The 14,484-nt window shown below is 42.3% G+C and overlaps 1 protein-coding gene across 3 annotated transcripts in view; it reads left to right on the forward strand.

Moving 5' to 3' along the window:
• The window catches only part of FRMD3 (FERM domain containing 3), a 262,640-nt gene that overhangs the window by 144,670 nt on the left and 103,486 nt on the right, over positions 1-14,484 (forward strand). The window lies entirely within an intron of this gene.

The raw sequence follows: 14,484 nt of genomic DNA on the forward strand, positions 1-14,484 counted from the left end.
AGTACCTGCTAAGTGTGTTCAGGCCTGCTGTGTGCCAGACTGTTGGTGATATGTGACCCTGGCATCCAGAAAGGTCTTTGGCCTCCTTCCCAGGCCCTGGGATTTCCTTTGCCTGTGAACCTGCTGTGGAGTCCCAGCTATGAGGCTGGGAAGCTTTGATGAGGTCAGCTGGGAGGAGCATTTGGGAAGAATTGCATAGAATATGAGTAAAACTCCTTAGATTTGGAAACAGAAAAATTAATATGAGTTCATGTTGTTTTTGCAAAATAAATACAATGCACAAACAGTTAAGCATGTGTAGATGTGTGTTTATGGATGTATAGAACATGCACATGCATTTTCATACTCTTTCCACTAAGAGAGCCTAGAAGAAATGGCACTGCAGTAGCAATGAGCACACCCAGCTCTTGATTTCTGAATAGCATTTTCCCACAAAATTCAGAACAGCGCCTTATAGATCCTAGAGCTGGGAAACCACAATATGAGCCTGGAGTCCCCTGGAGCACCAGGAACTGAAGAAGTGCTCAAAAGCAAAAAACTGAGTGCCTTAGGAGAGGCACCAGGGTAACTAGTGGCCAAACTGGGCACAGCTGGAGAGATGAAAGGAAACAACAATAGTTTTGGATTATAATTTGTAAAATAAAATGGAGATGGTCATGAATTAGTTGAATAAGTAAGTGAAAGAGGGAGAAGAGGCACCTCTTCCTTACTAAAAATTTAATGAATAATTGTATAAGGAATGAGGGAAATAGAAAACGGCCATTAAGCCAACACAGGACTAATTACTGCAGGTAAAAGCTATTGATGAACACTAAAATCACTAGGTTAAGGTTTGATGAATAACAGGATATTTGCATAAAGCATTCTCTCTCCTCCATGATAATATGGTACAGAAAGTCAAAGGCACCACTCTAAGCAAAAGTTCAAGGTTTACATTACCAATAGAAGCACTGAGAACAACATATACCATTTTTGGTGTTCTTAATATGGTACATCCTCATGCAGATTTTGAGAAAGCATCAGATAAACTCAAAGTGAGGGACACTCTAAAATAATTTACGAATGCTTTTCCAAAGTGTTGAGGTTGTAAAGGGTAAGACACCGGGACTGTTGCAGGTTTCCGAGACACATTAACCAAGGGCATTGTGGGATCCTGTATTGTATTATAGAACAGAAAAATGTGTAAGAATGGAGAAAACTGGGTGAATTCAAGATTAAGGTTATCGATTAGCTAGTACTCCTGTCCTAATACTGTATTTAAACAAGGTGCTAATGTTAGGGAAAGACAAGTGAGGTTAACTATTTTTGCATCTTTTATGCATATGACATTATGATTTACAAGTTAAAAAGAGAAGTCTTTAGGTTGATGTGCTTCATTAGTCTTTATATTTTTTATTTGGTTTGGTTTGATTTTCAGTGTCCAGACTTGAATAGATTAAAGGGAAAAATAGGGGCCCCTGTCAAGACAAATTTTATCTGAAGACTGCTAACTTACTTAGCTAAATGCCTGAATACTTTCTGTTTGTTTCATCAATAATGGTTACAACCATTTGATTTTTTTTTACTTAACTTTTAAAATGTGTATTTATTTTACTTGAAAGAGTTAGAAGAGAGGGAGAGACACAGAGAAAGGGAGAGAGAGCTTTCATTTGCTGGTTCATCCCCCAAATGGTCACAATGGTCAGAGCTGGGCAGTTCCAAAGCTTTGAGCCAGGGGCTTCCTCTGTTTCTCCAATGCGGGCGCAGGATCCCAAAGCTTTGGGCCATTCTCTGCTGCCTTCCCTGGCCATCAGCAGGAAGTTGGATCAGAAGTGGAACATCCAGGACATGAACCAGTGCCAATATGAGATGCCATCACTATACGCCGAGGATTAGCCTGATATGCCACCATGCTAGCCCCAACAATATTTTGATTTTGAAGACGCAATGTGAGGGTAATTCTGTATGAGTTGCAGCATAGTTGCTGCACAAATTTGCATCTATTTTAAAGATTTATTTAAGAGAGATCTATTTATTTGAGAGGATGAGTGAGAGAATGAGAATATCAGCATTCCCTTCCATTGGTTCATTCCTCGCATGTCTGTATGGGTTGAGGCCAAAGCCAGGAACTAGAAATCCAATCCAGTTTTCCCATGCCAGTGGCAGAAACTCAACTACTAGAGCCATCACCTGGTGCTTCCCAAGTTTGCATTTGCAGGAAGCTGGAGTCAAGAGCAAGAGTTGAATTTTGGACCTGGATACTTCAATGTGGGGGATGAGGATCCCAATCGCTAGGTTAATTGCCTGTTCCTGCATAGACTTCAGATTCTCCAAGATATGGATTAGAGATCCATTCTTTACTGGATAGTAAGCTATATGACCTGGATCTCTCTGTGTCTCTGTCCAGATGGAAAAGACAGATAAACCTGTTGGAGCAGTAATGTGAGAATTAGAGATAAGGTTATAAATGCTTAATGGTATATAATCAATATATTGTGTGTGTTACTTTCACTGTTTATTGTTATTTTATTACAGTTATTACGCACTAACAGGGTGTAAGTTAGGCAGTTGCATGAAGAAATATAGCCACAATTGACACCTCTAAAACCTAAATAAAGTTCAAAGCAATTAAAGAATTATTTATCTTTATCACTTATTATTATAGTTATTTTTATTATTTATAGTTATAATAATTATTATTTATTCTTTATTTGAAAGGCAGATTTAACAGAGAGAAGGAGAGAACTTCCATCTGCTAGTTCACTCCCCAAATGGCCGCAGTGGCCCAACGACTTGGCCATATTCCACTGCCTTCCCAGATCATAAACAGGGAACTGGATCAGAAGTAGATCACCTGGGACTTGAAGTGACACCCATATGGGATGCTGGTGTTGCAGGTGGAGGATTAGCCATTGTGCCAGACTCACAACAATTTCTTTTAAATGAAGTGGTGGAACCTCTGATCTTCAGAGAGAGAGAAGACAGAGAACAAATCTTGAATAATCAGAAAAATGAACTCAAATGGTTGAAAACTTACTGGTATGGGATTTTTCAGCATAGATAAATTGAGCAACAGACATTTGTTTTGACCAGCTCCGTAGTTTTTATCAATGACAAGCAAAAGCAATAAATTATTTAAGAAGGCAAATCCACAAAGGAAACCAGGTAGTTAGAGAAACTGAAGGAGTATTTAGCTTAGTGTAGGACTGATGGTTTGCCTACAACTGTTCAAAACTCCACTTACGGTAAACAATTGTGGAATATTAAATATTTAGCAGTATTCCATTTGTAAAGCCATATGTCTGGCAGGATGTCTTCTGACTCAAATGCTCTGAAAGTGATGAGGACTGAGTCAGTTAATGATCATTGTATTTTGCTATTTTATTAATACAGGCCAAGACTTTCCACGTTTATTGTCTGCAAAGGATAGATTGGATACCTGTCAATAAAAGCCCGCCTCCCCCGTGTTTCCATTTCATTCACATTCTGAGAATGGACATATAGTCTTAGTTGCCTAAGATTAGGGAAAAGGTGGATGATGTTCTCACCGTTTTACTGATAGAGAAATTGGGGCCAAAGTTTTGAAGTTGTTGATGAAATAACTTCAGGAAGAAAAGGTAGCTTTGATTCAACCTAAAATTTCTTCTGTTTTTTTTTTAAATCTAACATATTCTTTCCTCTACTTGATCAGATGTTTGGCAACTTCTCTTGGGAAAAGATGAGTTTTTTTTTTTTTTTAAGATTTATTTATTTTATTACAAAGTCAGATATACAGAGAGGAGGAGAGATAGAGAGGAAGATCTTCCGTCTGATGATTCACTCCCCAAGTGAGCCGCAACGGGCCGGTGCGCGCCAATCCGATGCCGGGAATCAAGAACCTCTTCCGGGTCTCCCACACGGGTGCAGGGTCCCAAAGCTTTGGGCCGTCCTCGACTGCTTTCCCAAGCCACAAGCAGGGAGCTGGATGGGAAGTGGGGCTGCCAGGATTAGAACCGGCGCCCATATGGGATCCCGGGGCGTTCAAGGCGAGGACTTTAGCCGCTAGGCCACGCCGCCGGGCCCAAAAGATGAGTTTTTGAAGTAGTTAGCGATTCTACAGCTTCAGTTTCTATGGTTGTGGTTTAAAATGTTTAAATTGTTTTGTGGTTCCCTTTTATTTTTTTTTTTTCAAGATTTATTTTATTTTTATTTGGAGGGCAGAGTTAGAGAGAGAGGGAGAGGGAGATACAGAGGGAAAGATATCCTCCATCTGCTCGTTCGTTTCTCAAATGGCTACAAATGCTGGAGCTGAGCCAATCTGAAGCTAGAAGCCAGGAGTTTCTTGGTTCTCCTACATGTGAGCAGAAGACCAAGGACCTGGGCCATCCTTTGCTGCTTTCCCAGGCCATAAGCAGATTGCTGGAGGGGAAGTAGAGAGACCAGAACATGAACCAGGACCCATGTGGGCTGCTTGCACTGCAGGTGGAAGATTAGCTTTTATGCCACCACACTGGCCCCATGGGTGTGGTGTCCCATCTTATTCCTTCATCTCATCCCTTTGCCCAAACCCAGCTGGAGTGGTCACCTCTCCCCGCAGTTCCTTAGCACTGGAGAAATCCACTCTCCAGCAGTAGGCCCAGGAGAGGAAGTTCTCCAGTTCATGGTTGTCAGGGGTCAGTATACAGTCTGGAGGGAGGTTGTGCTCCTGGCTTTAGCTTCCGCATTTCTAAGTATCTGTTGAATCTCTTCACATAGTGTGGTTGACTTACCTAATGTAAGAATGGCTCTCGGGCCCGGCAGCGTGGCCTAGCGGCTAAAGTCCTCACCTTCAACGCCCCGGGATCCCATATGGGCTCCGGTTCTAATCCTGGCAGCTCCACTTCCCATCCAGCTCCCTGCTTGTGGCCTGGGAAAGCAGTTGAGGATGGCCCAAAGCTTTGGGACCCCGCACCCGTGTGGGAGACCCGGAAGAGGTTCCTGGTCCCGGCATCGGATTGGCGCAGTACCGGCCCATTGCGGCTCACTTGGGGAGTGAGTCATTGGATGGAAGATCTTCCTCTCTGTCTCTCCTCCTCTCTGTATATCCGGCTTTCCAATAATAATAAAAATCTTTTTAAAAAAAAAAAAAAAGAGTGGCTCTCACTCAACCCAGAAAGTGGAAGTTTGGGTGTACTTTTCAAGTGTCTAGTGATCGGTCACTGGTTATATGGCCACTGGGCAGGAGGCTGAGCTGGAAAATCATGGATGGAGGGCACGGTGAATGGTGGTCCTCCCTGAGACTGACATACACACTTACAACCCTGAGGTTTTTGAAATGTGTGTTTATTTTTAAAAGGAAGAGAGAAGGAGAGGGGTTGGGAAGGGAGAGAAGCCTTGGAAGGGAGGGAAAAGAAACTCCCATCCACTGACTTACTTTTCAAATTCCTTCAATGCCTGAGATTGGGTCAAACTGAAGCTAGGAGCTAGGAACTGAATCCAGTGTCCTACATGGTAGTAGAAACCTGGTTGCTTGAGCCATCACTGCTTCTTCCTAAATTGCACGCTAATAGGAAGCTGGAGTCAGCTGCAGGAGCCAGGTTTCAAACCCAGCCACCCCGATACAGGATGTAGGGTTCCCACTGGCATCTTAACTGCTGGGCCTGATGCCCACTGCCAATGGGAGATTTTAATGTAGACAGTCAGAAAGAACTAGTGAGTGAATTACATTATTAGTGGGGAAAGACCTTGACTATGTTAGAGCGCTTTGTTATTTTAAAGAGGCACCTTGGGGAAGACCTGGAATTGAACAACAACAAAAAACTGCACCAAGGATTTGAGGTTTCATTCTGGGGATGGTGCCAGGAAGCCAGATAACATTATGCCCCACCAGCTGCTCCCATCTCTGAAACACTGCTTCCAGCCTCTCTGGATAATTGCTTCACAGATGCTCATCATGAGAACCTGAAGTGGCTCCAGTGATGTAGGGCAGCTCAGAAGGAACATACTGCTGCCCTACATCACTGGTCAGGATTAGGTCTCTACAGGCTCCCTGGGTGCTTGTGTATGAAGGTAATAGTAACTTGGGTTTTGGGAGAAGAGCATGAGCACTCAAGTTTCCAGGAGGCAGTACTGTCATAGCAGCTTTGAGTGTAGGGGGGTAGTATAGTGGCAATGTAGGTTAAATACAGCATGTGCTGTGGATATTTCCCTGGGAGCCCCTGTTTGAGTCCCAGCTGCTCCACTTCTGATCTAACTCCCTGTTGATGTGTCTGTGAAAGCAGCAGAAGATGACCCAGGTACACGGGTCCCTGCATGAACTGGTATGTTGCTGGGCCACAGAGCAGTAGTCATAATAAATACGGTTGTGAAAAATATTGTCCTTGTTTGAAAAAAAAAATCTCCCTTTTGGGAAATAACGCTTAGAGCAATTCTTAGAGGGAGAAAAGCTTACTGAAGCATCCAAGAATTCTGGTTAGAGACCAGCAGCTTTCAAAATTTCAAAATGGTTTGAAAGCCAACTGTTCAGTCCAACTGTAATGGATTGTAACTACAGATTGGGAATCCCTATTTTTTTAAAATGAAATTTGGAATGTTTTAAAATCTAACACTTTTGAGCACTGATTAACTATCACAAATGCAAAATTCCATACCATTAAGCTTGATTTCATGCACAAAAATTATTAAAACTTGCATAAGGTTCTCTTCTTCATTGTATAAACCTATCTTTCACACAATCCTATATAAGATATGTATGAAACATAGGTGAATTTCATGCTCAGATTTGGGTCCCATCCCCAAGATACTTCATTATATGACTTTTGCAAAATATATCTGAAACACTCCTAATCCCAAGCATTTCAGGCAAGGAATATGCAACTTGTGTTAACATATGACTTGAAGATTTCAGCAGACTTCTCTCAAAGTTCAGTTATAATTATGTGTTAAATGTACAAAGGCTAATGATGAGGAGCTAGTGTTCTAGTTATTGACTGTATGCATTGAGCCTCATCCTAATTTGGGGGCTTAAAAACAACACTTAACGTTGGGGGATTCTGTAGGTCAAGAGTTGGGGCAAAGCCCAACTGAGTGATTCTTCTTCTCTACAAGGCATTGACTGGAGTCATTCTGTGGTGCTCAGCTGAAGGCTGGGCCAGTCCAGAGGGTCCAGGACATCTTTACTTGTACACTTGGTGTCTGGGTGAGGATGACTGGCAGATGAGGTTCGGGAACACAGTTACTTCATTTCCATATTATCTGTGGCTACTTTTGTAGCAGAGACGAGTAGTTGGGATAACATGGATTACCAAGTCTAAAATATTGACTGTCTTGTCCTGTATGTGTAAATTGCTAACTCTTGGAAGACAGCATTGAAGTTAGTGCTGGGGAGGGAGGTTGCTGAGTGGATGGGTAAATGCCTATGCCTCCTGCCCTCCTTTGTTTTGCCCAGTGTTTCTTCTCTGTCACTTGCATCTTGTCCATCCCTGAGATCACAGCTACAAAGTAGTCACGGTTAAAGGAGTAAAAACACTGCAGCATAGCAATGGAGATTTTCTTGCTTTCACATGGACATTAGCCTCTGAGTGCTCCTGATTCATAGGTGTGTTGGTGTGATTGCCGCTGTTGCTGCTTTGTCATAGATTTTGCTGAAATCAGAGTTTCCCTGGGAGCCAAGGACCAAGCGCCTTGCCGTCCAGGACACTGGTAAGGCTGCGTGGATTTAGGTGGCATCTTCGTTCCTCTAGCAGAGACCTAAAGGCCTGGAAGTGGTATCAGTCAGCCACATAATGCAGTGTAGAGCTGAGTTACTCTTTGACTTTTGTTAGTTGGATATGAAAATCAGGCCATCTTTCTAGGACCCTAATGGGAACTGGTCAGGTTTTGACACTGGTCACCTCTGGGGGAAAAGCAACCTCCTGTTTGGCGAGGTGTGTTCATTATTGTTTAAAGCTCCCCTGGTTATTCAATACATTTTTTTTCTGGGTTACAGATTACCCTGCTTTAGAGAAACATAACAGAGGGTTGTGTAATTGATTCTGTAATCATAGGCTGAATCAATTCCAACAGAAGCCAAACATTTGAAGATAACTAAGTACTGTATTGTTTACTTTGAGAATCATCATTTTTTTTTGTCTCGGTAGCTACCAAATTAAAAATTCATCTTCTTAGTCACAAATCACCACCTCATGCCCACCTCCCATTTCCTCAAACAAGCAAAAATTAGAATTATGGGAGGTAATGCACCATTACTATGATGGGATAGAGAAAATTTTCTTAGGGCTAAATGCAGCTTGGTTTAGCAAAAATTAAGGAATCAGTTTTTGCAATGTCCTCATTGTTCAGCTTGATACTACTTGGACTGTTGGGACTGAAGGAATCTAAGGGGTCCCCAGATCTGTCCCTGCTCCCTCTTTTAAGATTTCAGATAAGGAAATCAGAGTGCAGAAGGTTAGGAGTCTCCCTCTGCTTTTGACCCTTAAGTGTAGCTTCTTCCTACTCATCTTGTTACTCAAGCTGCTCTTCGTCAAAATAAATTGGTTCTGGGAGAGGATTTGAAATGTGGTCAGGCTGGATTGTCAACAACCAAAGCCCTCTCATATTGAGATCTCTCACAGGGTCTTTGCAGGTCACCAAAGCAGAAGCTTAAGGCAAAAGGAGGTAAACCCCTAAGAGGAGGACTTTAAACACTATGGAGGGCAGTTTTGGGTGAAGAGTTAGGAGAGGCTGTATAAATAACTCAATAGGAAGTATGACCAGCAAAAAAAAAAAAAAAAAAAGGAAAAAAATTGTAGGAAGGGAAGGAGGCCAAGGGAAGGAGGCCAGGCAAGTGTGTGGTGTTGGGCAAAATTGTGCTGGTGGATACCTGAGCTTTATCCCGCAGAGTGGCTCTGAAACCAGCAGGTCATGCCTTAAAGTTATCCTGTTCAACGGTGAAGGGAACAGAGGTATTTATACTCTTATCCTTGTCAGTCTTCGGTGAAGAGCTTTCTCCTGGTTTGTGGGCAAGGTGTGGCAGGGGTGGGGTTCCTTCATTCTCTACTCTCCATTGGATTTCAGTAATCTGAAAGCCTTAAAAAAAAAAAAAAGAGCCAGAGTATGGAGCCCTGACGAGATCTACTTCAGATAACTTTCTGATATCTTCAAATCATGTTAAGAGGAGAAAGTGTTTGACCTAGTGGTTAGAACATTGGTTAAGACGTCATGACCCACATTGAGGTGCTGGGTTCAACACGTGCCTCTACTCTCCATCCCAGCTTCTTGATAATGCAGACCCTGAAAGGGTGTGGCGATGGCTCAAGTAGGTGGGTTCCTGCTATTCACAGGGGAGACCTGAACTGAGTTCTTGGTTCTTGGCTTTGGCCTGGCCCAACCGCAATCAAACGGGCTTTTGGGAAGTGACCTAGTGAATTATTTTTCTTTTTATCTATATGTCACTCTGCTTCTCACATAAGTAAGAAGAAAACATATAAAGAGATGCATCATCTTACTCTCCAACTTAGTTCATTTTCTGTTGCTGTAATAGCATGCTACAGGCTGTGTAACTTATGAAAGAAAGAGATTTATTTTGGCTCATGATTGGAGGTTACAAAGTTTACCACTGAGGGACCATGGCTGATGAGAGCCATGTGCTGCCTCCACTCATGGACATGAGCAGAGGAGATAAGATGGGTGGGCTTGCTTTATAACAACTCACTCTTAAGGTGATTTCTGTGGTCCCACGAGAGCAAGGCAGTCCAGGTTTCACAAGACAGGCATTCATCTCTCTTGATGACCCCACCTCCCAACACCACTACAATGGTCATCAGATGTCAGCTTGAACTTCAGAGGTGAAAAACAAACAAGAAACGACACAGCACTACCTTGGTGCGTTTTATAGAATGAAGAGTTGGATCTTTGCTTCAATGGCTTTTAGAATTTTTTATTCCAAACGAATTGAAGAAAAGCAGTTGGCAACAAATTCAAATGTTTAGTTGATAGCTCTCCTTCTTTCCTCCATGAGGGAATATCCACAGGGAATACGTACTTCCAGTAAGGAAACAGGCTTTTTAAAAAAAAATGCAACTCTGCATTGAAATGAAAATAGCAGTACCCCAAGGGTACTAAAGCTTGTGTCTGATTATCAAACCTCCTACATCATGGTTGTTGTTTGTTCACACAAGCAAAATCCGGCTGCACCTCTGCTGAGAGCAGGAGTTGTGGGCATAGCCCAGACTCAACTTTGTTGGCTAAGTCATCACTGTAATTGGAAAAATGAGGGGAGAAAGAAGAGGGTGAGGAGAGGCAAAGGATTAACAGCTATGTTGCAGTTGTCAGCTGAAAGACCTGCAGAGAGAAGGGAGAGTGAGGTGGGAAGGGAGGAGAGAATGACAAAGGTGGATGTGTTGCAACAGAGTCCTGTCCCAAGGGGGACTCTCCTCCTTTCGTGTGTAGATGTGGGCAGCCACTGCTTACCCAGTGAGCCTCCCTGAGCGCTATGCTCTGTTCCGAGGGCTTCCTGATGAATTAACCCATGTAGCCCTCATGAAGGTGCTGTAAATGATAAAGCCAAGGACTGGGCTTGAGGACTGTGTCAGGGAAGGGAGCTGGATCAACTCATAGCTGCTAGCTCCTGGAACTGACCCAGGATCAGCCCTGGGGACTTAGCATCTGCCTTGTGACATATGAAATTCTTCTTGAGTATAAATTACTGGCAATCTCTCTTCTTCCTCTGAAGTAGAGCTTAGCTCTCTTTTTGTTTTTAGATTCATTTTTAATTATTCATGTTATATATCAATACTTGGGAAAAGGCTAAAATTAAAACAGCACAGATAAAACATTATACCATTTCCACTAGTATCATTTGAGATTTAAAAAAACACATTTATATATTTATTTAAATATATTCTTTGAATATATATTGGTGTCTTACAGCTTTTAAAAATGATTCATTTATTTTATTTGAAAGACAAAGTGACAGAGATGAAGGTTTAGCCCCTGAATTCCTGGAGCAGCCAGAGCTGAGTCAAGCAGAATCCTAGAACCATGTTCATCCCGGTCTCCCACATGATTGGTGGAACCTAAGTGCTTGGACTACCAGCTACTACCTCTTGGGAACATTATCAGGAAGCTGTATTAGAAGCTTGAAGTATACAGCGCTTATACTGGCACTCCAATATGGTGGTATACAGGCATTCAAGTGGTGGCTTAACCCCCTGTGCCACAGTACCTACAATACTGATTTCATGATACCATAGTTTAATGTTTTCCAAGTTCTCTGGACTTTGACTACCTTAGTATCTTAGTAATTATTTCATGGTGTTCCTAGGCAGAAAGGATATTTAACAGTTCAATGTCTAGTAAGAGTTAGCTCTAACCAGCCTCATCAGCATTTACATCCTCACAGCTTACCATGTGAAGCATATACACAGGGTGGACATTGCCCTGCAGCAATGGACTTGGTGGACTCTGACTGATGGTCAAAAGCCAAAGTTTATTAGTGGCATCAGACTTTATACAACGAGGGTCATACAGGATAAGGGTTAAAATGCTTCTTGTGATACCTACCTGGGTTCATGTCCCAGATATGTTCACCAACTCAGCTTTCTGCTACTGAGTACTCTGGGAGGCAATGTTATGAACAAAGAATTTGGGTATCTGCCACTCACGTGGGGTATCTGGATTGAGTTTCCAAATCTTGGATATTGGACCAGTAGATGGGCGATTTCTCTCTTTCTGCCTATCAAATAAACAAAGCAGATTAAAAAAAATTTTAAATACGCATAAACTGCAAGAAAGTATTTCTAGTTCATCCTTAAATAATAGTTACTCAATGACAGGATTGGGCATCTATTGTTGCACTCCTAGGATCCTAATAGATATTGCCATTTTCATTGCTTTTTCCATGCCCATTTTTGCAAGGTGCTTGTTTGGGATCACATTGACTATATAAACTTAACTTTGTGAAGGAAAAAAAGCCACCAAAAGGAATCTGGCACTTTCTAATGTGAACTCTCTGGAGTTCTGAGTTCCCACCGTGCTGATAGATGCCTGTCTGGTAAGGCTACACCTCCATGGGGGTAGTTTGGTGCTTAATTTGGGAATTATCTGCAACCATAGTTATGGATTTTGCATTAGCCTTTCTCATCTCACAGTGTGCCAAGTGTTTCGCATTAAGATCCACCTCATATAGGACTCCACTGCAGAATCACCCAGAATGTACACAGACCACATTCATTAGTGTTATTTCCCATGTTTTGAACTGTATATAACTCAGCAGTGAAATCCTTATTGCATCCCTCTTTGTTCATAGGGACACATTTGAGAATACAGGAATTGCTGGGCCATTGGCTGGTCTGGTGTTTTTAATAAATGATAACTTGAGTTTGGCCATCATTGAAGAACAGATTTCTTATAATCCTTTGAGATGTGGTTGTTGGTGGCTTGTTTTTTGTTAGATGTCTGTTGTCACTTGCCCTGCAGCAATGGACTTGGTGGACTCTGACTGACGGTCAAAAGCCGAAGTTTATTAGTGGCATCAGACTTTATACAAGGAGGGTCATATAGGATAAGGGAGGAGGTATTGAACTTATCAACTTATCATCAACTTTTTCTGTACTTTTGTTTGGATCTGTTTTGTTTTGTATATTCCACCAAGTGTTCTCATTCACATGCTGCCCACTCAGCTGTTCTCATATAAATGATATCTAATCAGTCACACAAATGGCACCCACTCAGTTGTTTGCATACAAATATTATCCTATCAATTATAATCCTGTGCTCGCTGACCTTCTAGGGTCACAATGTCCTTCTACAGTCTGTGCCCCCTGAGTGCTGGGGAAGAGTAGAGTTGTCCTGGAAAAATAGGTAGTGGTGATGAGGTAAAGTGGGCAGTAAGATTGGCAGGGCCTGGAATGCAAGAGGAGAGTATAAAGAGGCTGAAAGGACAAGGACAGGAGAAACTAATGAGAAATTGCAAGGTGCGCTTTAGGACAACTGGAGTAAGTGATTTATGTAGGGCACAGATGGTAAGTACCTATGGGCATGTCTTAAATGTCCCCTGTGTGTCCTGACAGGCATCGCTAGTCCACCCTGACTCGCATCCGTTTTTAGCCTTCGCCCTTCAGGGCAGCTCTTCTCATGGCCGTGGCGGGAGTACACAAAGCAGAATGGACTTGATTCCTGGAGTAGGAAATGGGAGAGGCAAGGTGAAGTTCAGCAAGGAAGGGCTAGGGAATTCGAAGGATGCTAAGTAAGAATTTGGTAAGCTTCATATTTCAGTTTATTGGCAAAATGGTGATTCTCCTATCTGAAACAATAGCAGTAGGTATTGATCTATGGTGCTGGTTTGTTTTTCCCACCGAGTACTGAATTATCTATCGATTTATTTTTAGTAAAATATCACCAGGAGATTTGTTATTTTCCTCCATGAAGCAATAAATTGAAAACTGTGATCAACCTGTTAATCTGAGCTTACTAAGTAACAAAAACAGCATCAACAAATAAGAAATTGGTGGGTTTTTCTCATGAATATGTCTTACATTTAATAAATATAAGACTTTTCAATTCTCATGACAGCCCTACAGATGGCTACCATAATGGTTAGACTTTTATAGTTGTTGAAACTTAGATATAGAGCATTTAAATGTGTTGTGCAAGGTTAAATAGCCAGTGTGTGATGTAATCCATTAGTTTTCCACTGCTCAAGTATGCAATTTCTAATGCGAATATAACAAAGGGTCCCAAAATGAGTTGATATAATTTTGGCCAGAAGCAATGATATTTCTCTTTCATCTTGTCTGTATGAAGTGGTCATGGAGAAGTATATATGGTTTTATTGTTGCTGTTGTTGTGGTTGGAAGTTCCATAATGCTGAAATAGGTTTAAAACAATTCCTGCTTTAAAAAACATGAGATACAAACACACACAGAGAAAGAGAGAGAGAGAGAGGGAGAGAGAGAGAGAAAATCTCAGTTTCCCACCTGCTAGTTTATTCTCCTAATGCCTGCAGTGACTGAAGGCAAGACTAGGGAAACCTGGGAGCCAGAAACCTAGTGCTGTTCTTCCATACTGGGGCAGGGACCCAACTCCTTGAGCCATCACCCTACTGCCTTCCCTGGTGAACAATGACAGGAAGCTGGAGTGGGGAGTGGAGCCAAGAATCTAGCCTAGATGTTCTGCCAAGGAATGCGGGTGTCCAAATAGGTGTCCAAATAGGTGTCCTAATGGCTATCCCGAAGCCAACTGCTCCCCATGTTGTTTTTCAAGCCTGTGGAGATCTGATCTCTGATTTGTCCACCCAAGTTTTCAGTCCCGAGAAAATAGGGAGCCCTCATGGAGAAGATTGGGAAGTTGGGATGCTACACAGCTGAGAGGAGAAGGGGTCCTTCTCTGGAATCCTGCTGCAGACTAGCTTCACCTGCGATTAGTGGAGTGACCTTAGGAAAGTTGTTCAACATCATGAGCCTCACATTGCTACTTGGTAAATGGAGTGGCGGTGAGGACTAAGTCAGTCAGTTCATGACAACTCTAAAGTAAGCACTCCACAAACACTAGGTCTTACTACATTCCTTT

The sequence above is a fragment of the Ochotona princeps genome, chromosome 14, assembly GCF_030435755.1.
Source record: "Ochotona princeps isolate mOchPri1 chromosome 14, mOchPri1.hap1, whole genome shotgun sequence".
Classification (NCBI taxonomy): Eukaryota; Metazoa; Chordata; class Mammalia; order Lagomorpha; family Ochotonidae; genus Ochotona; species Ochotona princeps.